Below are 15,404 nucleotides of genomic sequence, written 5' to 3'. Positions count from 1 at the left end.
GCTTAGCTAAACTAACTAGAAAGTAAAGGCAAAAGCAGAAGCAAGCAAGCAAAGCAAGCAAGCAAAACCCAGCAAGCAATGCAAAAGCAAGCCAGCCAGCACCAGCCTCTTCTAGACAACAGACCACGGGGATAGGGGGGAGGTGGGTTGGCTGATAATAAGACAAAACAAACCTTCACTTTCTGAGTCAGTTCTGAAAACACAGAACATAATATTAAACATAAACAGAACACACGATTGGGGATAAAAATATCATAACGTTGTCACCCTAGGACATTCCACTCCTTATCTCCATATCGTCAACATCATGTAAAAACTTCAAGTTAAAACTTCCATCTTTCACTTACTTATACACACTTCCTTCCATCTCACTTACTCAAACCTTCGGCACTTACACATTTCCTTCTATTTCACTTGCTCAAACCTTTGACACCTACACATTTCCTTCTGTCTCATGTCTGTGTGTTTTCATGTACAGACACTGGCAGTAACATCCAGCAAACAGTGATATTTGCACAATAGTTTCACCCCACAATCAGATCTCCCTGAGGTACACATCGTGTTGTTCCATCTCTCTGCATTATCCACCAAGTACAACCTGGTCCCTGAGCAAAGACAATCCCATGAATGGGTTTGTCTGTACTCGAGGCAGAATTGATCCACAGTGATTTCCCTAACAAACCTCTGACATGTGCCACTGGGACTTTATCTCCGTCTACTATATTCAGGGGCTCAGACTGGGCAGGACCTGCTCAATTGGTGGAACCTTGGCTCTTAACAAACCTGAAGGCCTTTTCTAAATGCTGCTCCCAATTTTTGAAAGATCCCCCACCCAATGCTTTCAAGGTGGTTTTTAACAGTCCATTGTACCTCTCCACTTTGCCTGCAGCTGGTGCATGGTAAGGGATATGGTACACCCACTCAACACCATGTTCCCTAGCCCAGGTGTTGATAAGGCTGTTCTTGACATGAGTCCCATTGTCTGACTCAATCCTCTAAGGGCTACCATGCCTCCAAAGGACCTGCTTTTCAAGGCCCAGGATGGTGTTACGGGCTGTAGCATGGGACACAGGGTAGGTTTCCAGCTATCCAGTGGTGGTTTCTACCATTGTGAGCACGTAGTGCTTGCCTTGGCGTGTCTGGGGCAGTGTGATGTAGTCAACCTGCCAGGCCTCCCCATACTTGTACTTGGACCACCGTCCACCATACCAGAGGGGCTTCACCTGCTTGGCCTGTTTGATGGTAGCACATATCTCACAGTCATGGATCACCTGAGAAATACTGTCCGTGGTTAGATCCACCCCTTGGTCTTGTGCCCACTTACAGGTGGCATCTCTGCCCTGATGGCCTGAGGTATCACTGGCCCATTGTGCTCGTAGCAACAGGCACTGGTTGAGGCTTACAGTCTGGTTTAGCTCCAAGCTTAGGCTCACAGTCTGGTTTAGCTGCTGGCTTCGAGCTTGGGCTGTTGGCTGCAGCCTGAGTGACTGGGATAGCTGCTGATTTATCTCCCTGCCCCCCGTCCTCTGTCTGCTGCCCTAAAGTATCTAGCAGGGTGCGATAAGCATATGCCAGGGCCCAGCTCGCTGCAATGATCTTTTTCATCCTTAGACTTACCATGGCATTTCTCTTTCAGGTACTCTGCCACCTCAGCTGGATTCTGAATTTGTTCACATGGGAAGTCCCAGGCTATAGGGTCAGAAAATTCCTTTAAGATTTGGCCCATATGCTCCCATTTCTTTCTTGAACTCCATCACATCTCCTGAGTTAAGAGGTACCTCCATATAACCTATTCCCAGAATTTGGGCTGGGTGTCCCTGCTGACCAGCACTGGGGTTAGGGGTTATTCCCAAAGCTACTTCCCTTAATAGATACAGAGCTTGCCCTTCCCTTTCTCTTTCCCCCCTTGTTAGGCTACGAGTAACGCGGCGATTTTTCTCAGGGACCGGCTCTGCGATTTTTATCTCTTGGTTATCAAAATCTCCCCCTTGATCCAAATCGAGGTAGACTGCTGGTGGTGCTGGTGGGGGTGGAGGAGGGGGAGGTACGTATGGTAGAGGGGGTGCAGTTGGAACTTCCTCAGGCTTTTTATTTTTCTTTTTCCCTCCCTGGGTGCTTAAGGCAAAAAGTTTTGCTCTTGTTTCCCCCACTATCCAGAGAGCAGCATACTTGCTCTCTTCCATATCAAAAGGTTCTTTAGAGTTTACATAAATGTTTAATGCCTGGTAAATCCAGTCCTTAAAGCTTCCAAACACTGGCCAAAATAAATTATCACTACGGATTTGTTTCCCTCCCCATACTTTTATACAATAATGTATCATTGTTGCCTTATCCTTCCCTTTTCTTGAAGGATATTCATCCCAAGATTTTATCATTAGACTTAACGGACTGTCAGGTGGTATCTGGGGAAGCTTCAGCGGGGTCTCCCTCCCCATGGAAGCAGAGGGCTTGCTTTTCCTCTGTCCCGTCTTCCAGGACACCTTCACGCACACACACACTCGCGGCCCCCTGTTCGTGGCCCAGCCCCTCTCGGGGTCTGGAAACTGCACTACTTAGAGGTCTGCACTTGCCTCGTCCTAAAAGGACGTCTCATGCGTTATGTCTTGGGATCCCAACTCCAACCGAGTGGATCCCCACTTTTATACTCACGCTGTCCTGCGTCTTTGCCCGGGCTTCGTGCACAAAGATTACGGGGTTACCGGTATCCCTTTTGCTTAATACCAAATTTAGGTTTGTCGGTAAGGGTCCGGGAATGCAAAGCCTGCACCAGGGCTGCTGCAGAGGCAGCAGGGCACCTCCCTGATTAGGAATTCCCACCCGGTCGCCCTTATCCACGTCACAGCACCTAATTTGTTATGGACAAATTCATTTGGGGAGGCTAATTATAGATAAATCAATTAACAAGAATTTATTAAGCAAGCGGGATTAAGCAAAAGAACAACGCTGGGCGGCTGGGGAGTCTCTGCTCTGCCACGGCGCACCTTCCCCCTTTGACCTTTTTGTTTTTATAGTCCCTTTTTTTCCCAGTTGATGTATTTTCTGTTGATGCACTCTGCGCCGGTGCAATTGGCTGCTAGGGGGTCTTTTTTTCTGCCCTTGGTGGTCATAGGAATGAAGGCTCCTCATCTTCCTTGCAGATTGTCCTTGGCCTACAAGTTAACTTGTATATAATTAGTTACACAATCTTCTATGCTACTTGCATCTGCACAATTCTTAAGCAGAATACTTGCTGTTTCCCCCCCTTTCTCCTTCACCTCACACATCTTGAGATTCCCTACTCAGTTCAAATTCTTATCTCCTTCAATGCTCGTTTTGATGAACAAAGACCTTTTTATTTATTAACTCTGGACATCTTAGCCCTCAGTCTAGAGGAGCTGTAGACTATATAGAGGAAGTTTACTAGATTAAATACAAGGAAAGTGGTCTCTTTAACATTCAGGGGAAACTGAACCTTTTCAAAAAGGGATGTAACAGATTCAAAGGAGAAGAAGGAAAGGAAAGGCTGGAAAGCTTCATCCCTTGTTTTTTGTCTAATAAACTGGGTATAATTTCTAATAAACCCCCAAAACATGCTATTGGAACTGGGACATAGGGTAGGATGGAGAAACTATAAACCAAATATATCTTGAACAGACTTCAGTACTTTTGTAAACTCCCTATAAATTATTATTACTGAGCCTAGCACAATAGCTATTCAAACCCATGCCCCTCTACTGGAAAAGCTATGGATTAGAACAATAGTGGAGCTGGTTTTAGATAAGAAAATAATCCTAGTGACTAGAAAGCTATTACAACTTAAAAAAAGCCTTGGGACTAGAAACACATGAAGGCCCCCACCCCAAGAGACATTACCACTTCAAGTAACATCGTTACTGACTGCTTTGTGCCACTACAGAGTAAGCACAACCAAAATGCAATCATTAAAGGTTTTTCTTCTTTCTTGGGCCTCACACTGGGTGCCAAAAATGGTTGGTTTAGGGTAAAATTAGTGGTTTTTTTTAGAAAGTAGATTTAATTGGCCCATCTCCCAACTGGTATGGGAAAAAATATCTCTTTGGAGAGAAGTGACAAAAAGAGAAGGTGTTAACAAGAATGCAACTTCTTTATTGCTGAAGTTCAATACTAAATTCTGTAATCTTAGACTAACTAATCCTATGTTTTTAACATATAATCATCTACTCAATCTTAACTTGAAGAATCTTTAAAGCTTAACCTTCTTTTAAAATAAAACAGCCCGAGTTCATAGATGTTTCCTAGCTGAAGCAGACGACTGGTGCCAGGACTCCACTTGCTGCTTGCCAAATTCAGATACTCATTGCTGAATGTGGGACAGCTTTTTGTGGAGGTACTGGCATCTGCTCTTCATCTCAGAGTAGCTGGGGCTACCCTAGGAAGGAGAAATCAAAAGAAAATTAGGGCATGTCAACATTTATGCAGAGTTTAGAATTTCATGACCTTTTCTTTAAAATAGCCTTGAGGCAGACTCAGAGGTTACCAAGCCAGGCCAGTCTGGTTTTATTCATGTAAAAAAAAATAAAATTACTCTCAGTTTGACTTTGGAAGTATTTTTCTCTGTGAGCCACCATCCTTCTGGGAAATTTACAAACTGCGGCTGTTGTATTACAGACCTCAGAACAAATTCTAGACAAGTCTGAAACCACAACAACAACAACAACCCAAAGCACAGCAGCTCCTAAAGAGGGCAAGACTCATTAACGCTTAAAGCTACTGAAGGGAGTCAAGCCTTCTTCAATCCCTTCTCCCTCAAATCAACCGGTGTGAGGTTTATCAAGCGCATGATACAAATCCAAGATGAGTGGCAATGAGAATAATAGATGCCACACCCCAACACTGTCACACCAAAGTTTCTGCTCCTCTGGGCCTGAAGATCTGGTTCTCTTTGCAATGACAAAAACTCATTCCACATGAGACTAAACACTTCAAACCATCCTGAGATAAGTATTTACAAGGAATAAATCTTTAACAAGTTAAAATTCAGTGCAAGGATAGACAACAACATATGCCAGGGATGCATCCCAGGCCAGACGCACCTGACTGGTGTGCAGGATAAGTTTGAAAATAAAACTACAGATGCCTGTCAACATTTTGAGAGGGTCCCGAGAAGCAGTAGCTTCGACTACTGGCCTCTGCCCAGTGACATTTGCTAGCAAGAGCCCGAGCACAGGCCTCACTGCACTGCTCCCCTGCAGGGCCAGGCTTGCCCTCAGCCTTCCACAGAGCATCCCTGGCTGTACCCAGTGGGGCCCAGGGCCCTGCCTGCTCCAAAGGCCACAGCTGCCCCAGAGCCCCAGAGCTGCAGGAGGCCTGAGTGCCCTTGCCAACATCACTGCTCTGAGACAAGCTAGGAGCAATTTCCAGTGTTTTATACCACACACACACACACACACATTTCTCCCTCCCCTCCTGCACTGCAAATACGATGAGGGGATGCAGCAGCACTGTTGCAGCTGAGCCTGTGCAGCTGCACTGCAGGAAGGGAGGGCCCATCCGGGCCTAACCCACCTCGGTGTTCATCTCAGCACTTCTCCCCACCTGGCCCATCTCCTCCTTTAGCTTTCTACCTCCTTAGCTGACATTTACTATTAAAGAATGTCTGTACTATTGACTCTGGAATATGGTCTTTCTTGCACCTTAATTCATGCAGAGGCTTCTCTTAATCATCAAATCTTTACTCCATCGTTATCCACACTGGAGTTAGGAAAAGCTGCACATTGGTACCTTCATGGAGATCCAAGGGACACTACTGCTTCAGCCTCCCGAATTCTCTTCACATCTTTTTTGACATGGTAGTCTTCAACACACGAGTGCTGTCATGGTAGAACTCAGAAATCTGTGTCTTTCTTGAACCTAAAGGGTGCAGGGGAAATGGAGCCGATATTTGCAGACAGGTAGGAAGTAGAACGGGATGTCACAGCCAGCACCCAGGAAGAAGAGTGGCCACCAGGTGCTGGCTGGAGGTAACTGAGCTACTGCTCAATCCTCCGCTTCTTGCTCATCGCAGGACTGGTCAAGCCAGAAGCACAAGGCCGTTTCTACAACAATAACAAAACAGTTCATTAATCTCTGACCCAGATCAGGTTTTGCTCCCATTGTAAAAAAAGCAGGATTTGTGAACTGGCAAAGGTTGAAAACACATGTTTTTTAAATAAAAATAGCTGTCAAACATGGAGGACCTCCAGGTAAATATCTGCTCTATTGCATTCCTAGTTTCTCATCTTAGGACTTAGCCAGTCCTTCTCCGAGTCTACTGCTAAAAGGCTTTGGGAAGTAGACACTCCCTTCAGCAGCTCCAGCAAAGCCTCCCCAAAGGGGAGGTCCAGTGAGTTTTATCTGGGTCCCAATTTCTGCTTGCACACACCAGGAACAGACTCAGCTTTTGCTGTCAAACATCCACATGATTTACTGAAGAGGCACCTGGCTCTTTTAGAGTTTTATGTGTTAAAAACGAAATTAGTGCTTCACTCTTAGAATCCAGGAGTACAGGGTGTGATGGTCGGTTGTGAATTCTCATCAGGATAAACAAAGACAGCAGCCACATGTCAGGAAACTCTTGTGCTTTTAGGAGCAGCTGTCTTAAATCCAGCAGGCTACCTGCTGTGCAGACTCAAAAGCTGCTGGCTAACAAGCCCTTGAATTTGTACAAGAGAGTGTCACAAGTGGTTACCAACAAGCCCTCACTGTTGCTCAGTGCCCTTCAATCATCTCTCCGCTCCTCCCAAGGACCTTCTCACAGCTGCTGACTCACAAGCCAGAACACAGAGCCACAAGCTCCCCACAGCCACAGCAACTTCCAAACTGAGGATGGAGTAGAACAGGACAGCCGTGTGTGCCCAGGCAGAGTGAGGGAGGGGAGAAACAGAGGCAGAGGAGGGACTGAGGAAATATCGCCATTCTGTAGATCCTGTGTTGGTGCAGCCACGTGGATAGTGCAGAGCTGGAGTCAGCAATGAGAGTGACAGAGAGACAGAGGGACAAGAGAGAGAGAGGGCCCCATCTGCCCCACCCTGCTGCAGCCTCTTATGTACAGGAGATTTTTCCTGCAGAGCCAGCCCTTTGAGGCCTCCTCCAGGGAAGGAGTTGAGGGTGGGGACTGAGCTCAAGTCTTCAGGCAGAGCAGAAATTTGGCTCAGGACAGTGCTGCTCCACCCCTGCAGGATCCTCTCTTCTCATCACAGCCTTCCTGTCACAGCACTTGCAATGTCTGAGGCAAACCATGCTTAGGCCTGGTCCTGCACATTCACATCACACCTTTTATACCACCAGCAAGTCTGCTGAAACTTTAATACAGTGTACAGAATGTTAAAAATGCACAAAATACCTGAGCAGGTCTTGCTGGAGCATCTCTCTCAGAAGGCCCTGGAGATGTTGCTTGGCTGCTGCTGGTGGGGTTCTGAGATGGAGCTGCTTTTCTGTAAGGATGGTCCAATATTTCAAGTTACAAGGCCTAAATGTCAACTGTCATAGTCCTTTCCTTGCAGACCTTCAGTGCCAGGACTTGAGGAAAGAGCATGAAGCTGAGTTGAGGGAGCTTTAGGCAGGATATCAGGAAAACATTCGTGCCCCAGAGGGTGCTTGAGCACTGCAACAGGCTCCCCAGGCCAGTGGTCACTGCAGCAAGGCTTCAGGAAGTGTTTGGACAGCACTCTTGGGCACCTGGTGTGATTCTTGTGGTGTCCTGTGCAGGGCCAGGATCCTGGCAGGTCCCGCTGCCTCAGCATATTCTAAGAACCTAGGCTTCATTTACCAGGGCTTTCTTCTGAAAAGGCTCTTTTCCTTCCCCAAAAGACTGAACTTACCTAGAAAGTATTAACTTCAAATGCACTCTCTCGGTTTTGCTGTAGCCAGGCCAATCAGTCTGAAGGGTTGGAAACAGATGTTCCTTCAGACTGAAGGAATTATCCTTTGCATTCAGGTCAGCAACCTACAGGCAGACATTTCGGAAAACAAATGTTCATTACGCCCATATATGCAAACTACAGAAACCGAAATGGGCTACTTGAGTTGGGATGGCAAAACGTGGCTCTCATTATATTGCGAATGTCTTCAGGGTGAAAAATCCCTGCGACTGCCCTGGGCAAACACAGCAACAAACCTCACAGGTTCAGGGAATCAGTTCCTTAAAGTGACTGTAGGGTCAACTGAAAGTGTATCCATGTTGAATTTGAGTCCTTTGACTAGGTTCCAAAATGCTTTTTCCTAGCTAAAGAGGAACTAGTCCTATTGGATATATTAATGCTTGCATTATTCAGCAAAAGCTTCTATGAACGGGGAATATTTAAAAAGGAAGGAAGGATCTACTGCATCTTTCAATGGGTGTGCGTTTTATGAAAGCCTATGAGAAAGACATCCCAGTGGAACTTAACTCGAAGGAGTATTGGAAAAGTCTCTAATTTAAACAGATGTGGAAGTAGTAAAATTATGAACGGCAGAATAGCATGGTGGAAGAAGTGCTGGCACAAGCTCCACAATCTCACCTCCTGAAGGATTTTTCCAAGGGAATCCTTGTCCTTTTTCCTGACTCCATCTCTCTGCAGCCGAGCAAGTAACTCTGGCTCCTTGTAATCCCTCAGAGCAAGTAAATGAATCACCCTGTCCCTGTAGGGTCGGCCGTAAACAGCAGCGCAACCGCTCCAGTCAATGTCTGCAAGTCTCACAGACATCATCCTCTTCTTCTCAGGCACAGGACCTGAATTGCTTTGCTGGGCTCCTCTGACCACTGCTTTTGCTCCTAAAGAGAGGGAAAACCAGAAACAAATAGTTCAAATTGGAGGTTTGGAGAAGGCAAGGAAGTTGATTCAAAAGGATGTACCAAGACTTTTGACTTTACCAAGCTGGTAAAGGAGTGATGCTGGGTGGGAAGACTTTAGGAAAAAAAATATTTTTATGCATTTTACTTCTATATGATTTCCCCAGTTTGTAAGCTCAAGCATTCAGCTATCTCTAGAATGACACTAAGTGCACCCTCAGCAAGTGCATCCTCTAGAATGGATTAGGTGCACCCTCAGCAAGTTTGCCAAAACCAGAGGCATGGGATGCCATCTGGAAGGACCAAGAAGTGGGGCCTTTGGAACCTCATCAGATTCAACAAGGCCAAGTGCAAAGGGCTGCATCTTTGGGTTTGGGACAGTCCCTGACACCAAGACAGGCTTGGGGATGAAGGTGGGGAGGACTTGGAGGTGCCGGTGGATGGGAGGCTAGATATGACTAAAAAACCATACGGATATCCAGTAAAAAATGAAATGGAAGCATATCTAAAAGTGGTCCATCAGTTTAATATCCTTTGCACTTGGATTGTGTGACTCCTTTTCTCCTTGGGTCCTCACTCTCTACTCATCTCTTTGGCTTTGCTCATGGCAAGCATTTTATCGAAATCCAAAGGATGGGATTTTTTCACCCTGTCTAACTCTGTTTCCTCACCTTTGGAGCTGGGAATCTTCCCCTGCACCCTGACAGGCGCTGGGATTCCAGATGGAGTCTGAATTTTATCTTTCTCTTGTAGCTGACGGGTGGAGGTGGAAATGGAGCTGACACTTGGAGCCAGGTTCAAAGTTGAGCAGGATGTGGAAGGCAGGTCCAAGGAAGAAGGAGAGCGGCCACCAGCTGCTGGATGGATACCATGGGGCTCTTGGTCAACCCTCTGCTTCTTTGTCATCACAGGATGGATAAAGGCAGAAGCCAGAGGCCGTTTCTGCAAAGATGATGCCAATTAGGTTTGCTCTGAAAAAGCAGCATGACTGACCTGGCAATGGTTGAACACACACCTTTCTTACCTAAAACGGCCTGTCATACAAGGAGGTGCTGCAGCTCAATATGTTCTCTATTTCATTCCTACTTTCTCACCTGAGTATTCAGCAAGTCCTCCTCCAACTCTGTAGCTAAATGGCTTTGGGAGAAAGACATTCCCTTCAGCACCTCTATCAAAGGCTTCCCCAAAATGAGGAGCTCAGGTTGGTTTTATCTTGCTCCCTATTTCTGCTTAGACACACCAGGAACACACTCTACTCTTGCTGTCACACAGCCACACCATTCACTAAAGCGGCCCCAAGAAGCCGCCGGTGCGGTGCTGATCACAGCGTGTCCAGTGCAGAGATGATAAGCACAGAGAGAAGCCCCAGTCTGGCTGCAGGCCTCATTCCTGCTGCTCTCCAGAGGAAACCCTGGATCACAGCCTCTTCCCTACCAAGCACACACTGCTCCAACCACCAGCAGCTCAGAGCAGGACTGCCAGACACAGCTCTGTGCCAGCCTGCCGACAGAAGTGCTGTAGGCATGGAGGTAGGACATAAGAGGATGCTGGGCCCTGCAGCACTTCCTGCTCTGGCTGGGAAAAGAGCTAGGGAAAACCAGGGCTGTTTAAAGAGTATTCTTTAAGGTGTAGAAAAGATGCCTTTCATGCAGGGTTTTCCAAGATTCTTTCAAAACTTTTTCCTTGCCCTCTTGTATTGGCCATCTCTTGATTTTAAGCCTGACAAGTCCAAGGTATTCCCTAATGATTCCAAGTCCCCTCCTCACACATGGGATAGCCTAAATCAAAATGGGAGCCTAAATGCTGCTTAGGACAGAAAAACAAGCTTCCTACAAACGCCTCAGTACTGGAATTTGTCCTTATGCTAGACTTCCCTAAGATTTCTCTTCAAACAGTGGCACTGGCATTACCATGCATGATTTAGGTACTAGAGCTGCCATATCATCAAGAACCCTGCACAGACACAGCTAGGCACCAAAACCATGTCCACATCTTGTCCTTAGCAGAGTTTCCTATGCACCATGACAAACAAATCACGGGTGCAAGCTTGTTGCAGGCTTTGACATTGTAACCATCTTGAAAAGTATACAGGAATCCCATTAGAAGTACACACTTCAGGTTTATATGATGTACAGACAACACTAGTGCTTCATACCACAGCTTGGACACCAAGAGCAAGTAGGATAAAACATCATATATGGTAGAGAATGTTTAAAAATTCACAAAATACCTGAGCAGTTCTCGGTGGAGTGTTTCTTTCAGAAGGTCCCAGAGACAGTGACTGGCTGGTGCTGGTGGCATTTGGAGATGGAGCTGTTTTTCTGTAAGGATGGTCCAGCATTTCAGGTTACAAGGCAAAAATATCAACAGTCCTTGTTCTTTCCTCACAGCAAAAACAGACCTTCATTTCCCAGAGGGTTTTTTTGAAATGGTTGTTGTCCTGGCTGAACTTACTGAAAAAGGGTCACCTCCAATGTCTTTCTATCTCTTTCACTGTAGCCAGGCCAATCAATCTGAATGTCTTTGAAGAAATGTTCCTTCAGACTGAAAGAATTCTCATTTGCATCCAGGTTGGCTACCTAGGGGCAGACATTTAAGACATCAATATTCATTGCACCTAAAGGCAGACTACAGATGTAAAACTGGTAGTACAGAGCTAAAGCAAAGCTGAAAAGAAAATCATGCACCAGTTTTCCAGGACTTTTGTTTGATGAGAAGAACAAAGCAGCTGTCATGTAAGAGGCAACAGTATTAAACAGGTGTGGTCCATTTGGGCTGTAGAAATTTGGATGTAAGTAAATGCCAAACTGCTGCAAGCATGGAGGAAATGCAGGCTATGAAAACCTCTCCCTGCACCAGGGATCCAGGTTTTTTGGTCTTTAAGGCAGCTTTGAGAATCAAGGTACACTATGCCAGAACTTCACCATTTGAAATACATGGAGAAACCAGGTTTTTCCTTTCTGTTTTCCTTTTTTTTGGAGTAGGACCTGAAGAACATCATCCCCATGAGCAAGTCCATATTTTTCCACTCTCAGGAGGACACATGCTGCCCTCTTGATTCACCCAGCTACATTGCCATGGCAGAACACAGCCTGGACCTGTAATGGGGCACGTTTTCATCATCCCATGAAGCACCACAGGATGTTGGCATTTGTCTCTGCAAACAGAACTGCTTTTCTTTCTCAAGTGTCTGCTCAGAGGAAACTGTAGCTTCCTATGGAACACTTCTAGGAGATAACTTACCTAGAGCTACACTTCAACAGCTTAAAAGGAGCAAAGATGCCCAGAATCAGGAATTCACTTTTTAAAAGCAGAACTCAGGCTGTGTTGGAAGAGAAGGAACGTTGTGAATAGAAGAGCTCAGCAAGTTCTCCCTACTGGTTTTTCATGCATAGCAAAAAACACCACCATCTCCCTATGAAGTTAAGAGAAATGTAAATAACAGTTTTCAGGACGTAGCGCTGTTCACACAGCCCTTTCAGAATGCAAACCAGTATCTCCAGGCAGTTCACACTGCAAACAAGAAAATACTCCTTCAAAATCTCCTTAAACATTAACAAGAACAAACAGAAAGGAGACATTTTTTTCATCTCTTACCCTCTAAGGAGCTGAGCTTTGAAATCTTATCATCACCTGTTCCGTAGCTAAAAAGGAAGCATTGCTACTTGATACATTAATGCTTGCTCAGACAACAGCCTACATTGATGGGAAATATTGAAAAAGGAAGAAACAGCCACTGCATCCTTCAGTCCATGTGAATCGAATGAATGGCTGTAATAAAGAAATACCAGTGGCGCTAAAAGGACAACTGGAAAATTATGAGAAATAATAGGTGTCAAGGAAGTCGAAGACTCAATCCACACAACAGCAAAGCAACTCTGTGTTCAAAGTTGGGCCACCATCTTTATCATGTAGGATTTTCCTGGAACACCCTTCCCTGGAAGGCAATCCCCACAGTAGAAGCAAAAACCATTGAGAGGCCACCAAGTCCCTTCAAATGAAATAGTGCCCTATGCGGCCACCAAAATTCTCTCCTCTGAAACTTGTCCCAGGGTATTTTAAGGATCTCAGCTAAGTGTTTCACCCAGTTGAGAGTTTCACCCTGTGAAGTTACTTCATGAAGCAGTTTACCAGTGCAAGGAAAAGAGGGAGGATTAAAATAAGGCATGAGAAGCAACAACATTACAAAGAATTTATCATTGCCAGCTATTCTAGAAGAACAACAACAAGGCCTCCAAAGTTTTGAAGGTTTCTTTATTTTTGTCACATGGACTTGCAGTTGGGTGGAAACTGAGTAAAGTTGATGGGAAAATGCAAACAAAGGGCATTTCCTAAGCTTCTCATTAGTTTCTAATTGAAACCATGAAGTAAGACTGCTAAGAGTTAGCATTGCTGGCAGCAGCCCCAGGATCTCATCTCCTGAAGGATCTTTCCAAGGGCCTCCTTGTCCTTTTCCACAACTCCCTCTCTCACTAAGCAGGTAAGTAGCTCTGACTTCTTGTAATTCTTCAGAGCCAGTAAATGAATCACCCTGTCTCTGATGGGTCATTGAGAAACAGCACTGAAGTCTCTGGATGTATTTTGCAGGGTTCATGGGCATCGTTCTCTTCCTCTCAGGCACAAGATCTGGAGAGCTGTGTGGGGCTCTCCTGAGCTCTGGTATTTTCACTTCAGTAAAGAAAAAACAGAAAATGAATTGTCAAATGGGGGGTGGGAGGAAGCAAGGTAGTTGATGCAAAAGGATGTACCGAGACCGTGGAAACTCTATTTGTTCAGAATGTATAGATCAGTACAAATCCAGACAGTAAAGCATTAGGAAGAGACAGTCATTAAAAATACCGTGTGAAGGAGTGATACTGGAGGGGAGGTATTTATGGAAAACTCTTTATATGCATGGTGGTTTTTGTATGATTTCTCCAGTTTGTAAGCTAAAGCACTAAGCTATGTCAAGAATGATATGGACAGGGGGATTAAATGCTTCTTTGGCAAGTTTGACAACACCAGAGGTCTGGGATGCCATCCAGAGGGACATGGAGAACCTTGGCAAGTAGGGCCCTGGGAACCTCATCAGATTCAACAAGGCCAAGTACAAAGCGCTGCATCTTTGGGATTGGGACATGCCCTATCCCAGCTGGGCATGGATGCTGGGATGGGATGAGGAGCCTGGGATGAAGGTGGGGAGGACTTGGGGGTGCTGGTGGATGAGAGGCTGAGCATGAGCTGGAAACGTGTGCTGGCAGCCCAGAAAGGCAACCGTGTCCTGGGCTGCATCAGGTGAAGCGTGGCCAGCGGGTCAAGGGAGGGGATATGACACAGCAAGCACTGTTTTGAAACCAGGAACTCGTGCTTAGTGGCTGATGGAGACTTGATGCATATTGGTGAGAAATCTGGGAGCTTCGTCTCTTCCATCCCACACACAGAGACTGACCTTTCTTGACACGCTCCTTCAGTCTTTCAATGTAGGTAAAATTTTTAATGCCTTTCTCCACTTCCTGTTCCTTGGACCATGCCTCTCTGATATTTGTCTGCAAACCTAATTGCACAAACATCACATGCTTCAATTATTTAGAGCACTGTAAACATGCCAGATGTCGAGTGAAGACACCGCTAATGTTTTGAGAAGTTCAATCCAATGTGGATAGAGAAACTTCCCACAGCATTCAAACAAAACACCTCCTAAAACCATACCCCGGAATGACTTCTAACAAAAATTACCTGAAGCCATAAGCAAGCATTAAGATTGAAATCAGGTAAGAGTTCTTCACCCAGGGTAATTAGGCATTGGGACAGGCTCCCCACAAGACTGCTCATGGTACCAAGTCCACTAGAGCTCAGAAAACATTTGGACAAGTTCCACAGGCACCTGGTGGGATTCTTGGGGACAGAGCTGCACTTGCATATCCTTGTGGATCCCTTCCAAGTCTGATTCTGATTCTCTGATTCTGTGACAAACCCCAGTCCCTAACTGGTACAGCATGGAGCATGTTGCAAAGGCACCCTGTACCCTAGCAGCAACCAGACTTGTCTCACCTGAGCTTCTCTGTGCCAGACTAAAGCCAAAGCAGCACCAAGTTCCACAATTGTCTCACTACTGCCAGTCCTCACACCCCAGTTACTGAATGCTAAATATTCCCTTAGGGTCTGTGTAGACCACCACCAAGAATCACACAAATCATCATTCACATGTGAAACAGAATGTCCCCAATGAGAAATGTGAAGTTTAGTTTTGTCTCTGCAAAAAGCCACCATGTCACTAGTTTAAAATGCTCTGCAGTAGGCTAAGGCAGAGCAAGAGCTGCACCTGCAGTGGCAGGGAAGTCCCTGCAGGCAGGTGACTGCAGCCACAGCCAGGTGAGAGCCTGCTTTTCTCAGGGCAGCTGGCTGTACCTGGCTCAGCTCACTGCTGCAGGCAGCACCACTGAGTGCCTGTAAGGGGAATGTTCACCTCGAGTCTGCCTGGAACCAGGCTCCTTGGGGAAACAGCATTGAGAACAGATTCATAACAAATGACATCACCTAAGCACCTTGTGCTTTGGGGGAAATTATGGAATCCGTGGGGAAGATGACATCAATATCTTCCTTTCAATTGCCTTGAGAAGAACCCAACACTGTGTTGCGGCAACACTCACTTATTAAC

General features: G+C 45.9%; 1 long non-coding RNA gene across 1 annotated transcript in view; it reads right to left on the bottom strand.

Annotated features, from left to right (window-relative positions):
* Window positions 1-15,404, bottom strand: part of LOC121470381 (uncharacterized) — a 256,297-nt gene that overhangs the window by 173,187 nt on the left and 67,706 nt on the right. The window lies entirely within an intron of this gene.

The sequence above is a fragment of the Taeniopygia guttata genome, chromosome 8 (assembly GCF_048771995.1).
Source record: "Taeniopygia guttata chromosome 8, bTaeGut7.mat, whole genome shotgun sequence".
Taxonomy (NCBI): Eukaryota; Metazoa; Chordata; class Aves; order Passeriformes; family Estrildidae; genus Taeniopygia; species Taeniopygia guttata.
This window is presented reverse-complemented; position numbering and strand designations above follow the sequence as displayed.